Raw genomic sequence first — 4814 nt, forward strand, 5'->3', positions numbered from 1 at the left:
CAACATCATTCTTCTAATCTTATACTGCCCATTTCTCTTTTATCTTCTTCCTATCATACCATCATAATGCCCTCATAATCCTTCAATTTTCCAATCTAAATCTATCCAAATCCATCATAATCCCAAACTCGAATCCATATCCAATCAATAACCCAATCTTGTTGAGCAAAGGAGAGCAATCCACATCCACATCAAAGGAGCCAATCTAATCAAGTGGAGCACAAGGGCGCCTCCACTTCATCCAAGGCTCAATCCGAGGAAGGAGTCAATCTTGGGAAGGTATACTTGGTTTTGGTAATTTATGTGCTTATGCATGTTTCTTGTTTTATCTTACCATTCCATCCCTTCTCACGTTTGTACATCTTCATTCTGGCACACCCGGTGGGACCCACATCCCTAAGTTAACATCTTTTTTTTGCAAGATTTGTGAGTTTTGTTGCAGGTTACGCTTCCAGCCTGAAAGCCCGTATGAGTTTCTGCTAGGTGTAATACAAGATTATGTTGATCATCATATGGATATGTGAGAGTTGTCGTATGATCATGTGACAAAGCTCGTACGAGTTTCTACATCCTTGTATCACATACATAGAGCTTTTTAGGGCATGTTTTGATGCAAATCTGCTAATGCTAACTTGGCCTCTCTTCTGTCGTTTGTTTTTGATGTTTTTCACAATCTGATAAGTGTGTTTGCAGGGGGAAATTTGTAGGTTTTTTGAGCATTTCTGGTTTTATACTTCGACTAACTATTTTTGTTTGTAGGCCTTCTATCCCTCTTGCTACTTTTATCTTGTCTCTTGTGCTTTCTCTCTATTTTTCAGTCTTTTCTCCAGAAAATCGTACGAGTTTCTATGTTGTCTAGTACGAGTTTCTTTCCTGGCTCATATGGTCAGGTGAGAAAACTCGTACGAGTTGTTACTTTCTCGTATAAAAAACAAAGGGAAGTTTTAGGGGTTTTCTGATATCAATTTGCTAATGCTAATGCTAACCTCTCCTTGTTCTCTGTTTCTCCAATCTTTTTGACAACCTAACAAGTGTTTGTAGATTTTGCTTGTCAAGGAATTTATCAATCAAACCAATGCTTGTCAAAGAATCTAGTGCTTAAACTACTAATCCATCATTCTTGCAGGTTGCCTAAGGAGACACAAGCAAACATCGTGTCTTTGTAATCATTTTCTTAGGCACTTAGATCTAATTAGGGGTAAAAGAACAACTTGTTTGATGTGTTTGAGAAAAGTGTAGAGGTAGGAGAGTATGCTCTTGTCTATATAGACAATTAGAAATCCAAACCCTTAAAACTTTTCTAGTTTGTTGTGTGTATACCCTTAGCGGGTCTACCCTCCTGATTTGGTGAGAGGGGAATGACCCAAGTGAGTACGGCTAAAACCCAAGCATTCCAACTCACTATAATAAATAGGACTTTTGAGATGAAAATCTCAGAGGATGGAGCTATTTGAGTTTATACTCATATCAAGCACTTTGTAGGGCCCCTTGAGGTCTAAATCACACTTGTGTGACTACCATTGTTCTTGGTACTTTGTAGGGCTATAGACCTCAATCGTGCTTGCGCGACTATAAAGGGTAGTCTTTGAACGAAAATCCTTACTAAGAACCCTATGAATAGAAGCCACCTGATTCACCTCCGAAAGGTAGATAATATTTGTGCAAGGGAGATAGTAACTCCCCCAAGAGACTTGCCATTTCTTGCCCCCATTAGCGTTTGGAGTCGGCTAATACGACATTGAGAATCCATTACATGAGACTCAACGACCGTATTATGATTACTTATTGGGTGTGTATCTGAGTTAGCAAGCAAAGGTGTTCCTCCTCATCCAGCTTCCTAGGATAGCAAGTTGTGTGGCCAACGCGTATTCATTTCTTGATATCTCTTGCCAAGTCCATCCTTTCTCCAACCAATCAATCCTCCCTCTTTCCAAATTCCATCTTGTCATCATCAAATCCTTAATCCATTTCTATCTATCCAAGCAATTCTCCAATCCCCAATCCACTTTCATCCATCTAAAGAATCATCCTTCCTCAACCAACATTTTTGTCCAAATCATTCATCCAACTTTGGGTAGCCATCCCCTTTCTTCTTCCTATTATCTATCCATTCTTCCATAATCATTCTCCTTCTAACCCCATCAAATCTCCAAAATTCCAATCAATCATCCAATCCTTTAATCCAATCAAATCCAATCCATCATCAATTCCCATCTAAGTCCTAATCTAAAGGCTAAGGTGTCATCCTAATCCAAATCAATCTTGTCCTAATCCAAGGACCAATCCAATCCTAATACAAGGACCAATCCAATCAAATCAAGTCCAATCCAAATCAAATCTAATCCAAATCCAATCAAATCCAATCCATCATCATTCAAAGCTAAGTCCTAATCCTCATCTTTATTTAACATCATCTTCATAATCTTTCTCCTCCAAATCATATTCATCCAATTCCAATCTAGTCCCTCATTCTCAACATGGCTACCCAGAACTTCAAGGCTTGGTATGAGAAGATGCTCATGGAAGTTCATGAGCCACCTCAACCTACCTACCAAGTCAATCCTATAACCTCCCATCCATCCATTATATCCCCATCCATTTCATCTCAACACACTATATCCAATCCTAATCTATATCATATCTCTTACCCTTCCTCTACCTTTGACAAGGGAAATCCATTTTATTTCCCATCCGTATCTCCATATTATCCCTCATTCGTATATCCCTCTATTCCAATATGTATACCTTCATCTCCCCTCCCATCCATATCACAATCCCCATCCTTTTACAACGCATTCATTACCTCTACTCACCATCCAAAACCTTTACTCCATAGTCCTCCAAGCCTTAATCCTAATCCCCCAATCCATTATCTCAATCCTCCATCCAATCCTTATCCTCCATCTAATCCTAATCCTCCATTATCTCAATCCTCCATCCAATCCTTATCCTCCATCTAATCCCAATCCTCCATCTAATCCTAATCCTCCATTATCTCAATCCTCCATCCAATCCTTATCCTCCATCTAATCCCAATCCTCCATCTAATCCTAATCCTCCAAAATCCGTATTATCCACATCCTCCAAGTCCATGATCCATAATCTTATCCAAGACAAGATAGCAAAGGAGACAAAATCCTCACCTCGAAACAAAATGGCCAAATCTCCATCACCTCCACCTCAAAACGAATCCCAATCCTCCACACTTCATGATACCCTCATCCCTCCATCCACTCACATCGAAGCTTCTGTATCCTCCTCCATCACACCACCCCCACAACCCTGAACATGCCAAGGGCTTGTTCCAAAGCATGCTAGCATAGAATCCTCTCCATCTCATGATGCATCACCCTCCACTCCATCTAATGATATCATTCCTTTCACTTCCTCTCATGATCATATGATCCCTACATCCAATCCTCTCCCACCATCACATGATCCTCTTCCATCTCATGATCCAATCACCCCTTCCACTCCACTTCATGATACCCTCCCTAGTCAAGACCAAAGTATCCCTTCATCTCCATGTCATGATCCCAATCCATATAAAGATCCTAATCCTCCTCCCACAACCCATCCCCCTCAAAATGGACTCGCATCTTGTTTCCGAAATAATAAGGGTCCTCAAGCTAATGCTCAATATGTTGGTACATCTCCTATTCCTCCTAAATCCAAAGGCCCTTCATAAAAATAAAAATCCCATCATCCCTCATCTTCCATATCCATTTTGGGACCCTATGTTCCAAAGCTAAATCCTCCATTCCTTCCATCCATTTTGAGTCTTTACATCCCTCCATCCACCACTCCATCACCTTAGATAATCCCTAAAAAAGATCAACAAAGGTTTACATCCTTGAATCCCTTCCAACATTCTCCCTCCACCATCCCATCCATAAAATCCATCAACCCTTCATCCTCATGCACCCATCCCATTGCTATTGGAAGCAATTTGGATGCCCAATCTAAAAAGCATAAAGCTCAAAATCCACAAAAATCAAAGGATCAACATGTCCCCTCAAAATGACATGATCAAAAGAAAAAAATGATTCGAAAGAAAGAAAAATAAAAAAGGCCGCAAAGGCCCCAAAAGAAAAAATAAAAAACTATATGGATTCCCAAACTACTCAAAGAAGCAATGCATCTCAAAGTAAAATCAAAATTGGCATCCAAACTTGCTAATCCAAAAGCTCCATCCATTCATAATTCCTTCAATCCTCCATCTAACACTCCTCCATCTTCAAAATCCATTTTGGGTCCTTATGTCCCAAAATCCACCATCCCAACTCCATCATCCCCTTCTTCTATTTTGGGTCTTCATGTCCCAAAATCCACACTTTATCCTCCATTTAATTAAAAAACCTCTCCTCCACTATTTCACCACCCTTCAATGTGTGTGCCAATGTTCATCTTCCACAAATTTTTCAAAACCCTATCCATTATCCACCATCCATTTTTCACAATCCCATTCCGTTAGTCCAATCCTTTGCAAATCCTTATCCATTTCATCTCCCCAATTATTTTTACCAACATCTATGAGCATACCTCTGGTTCAAAGAAATACTAAGGGATACCATCCATGGAACTAGATGCTTGAGTCCTCCCTTTCTCCTTCACGCATCCACTATCCACTCATCCTCATCCTTCCATCCAAACTATTCCAAAAATTCAAAAAAAAAAAAATCAAAAAATCAAGAAAAATACAAAAAAAAAAAGAAAGCAAAAAAAAATCAAAATCAGAAAAAGTAAAGAAAAATCATTTCATCCAATGGTGAAAACCACTTCTTGTGGCGCCTTGGGTAAGTACCATGATGAAA

The sequence above is a fragment of the Cryptomeria japonica genome, chromosome 8, assembly GCF_030272615.1.
Source record: "Cryptomeria japonica chromosome 8, Sugi_1.0, whole genome shotgun sequence".
In the NCBI taxonomy this organism is placed as follows: Eukaryota; Viridiplantae; Streptophyta; class Pinopsida; order Cupressales; family Cupressaceae; genus Cryptomeria; species Cryptomeria japonica.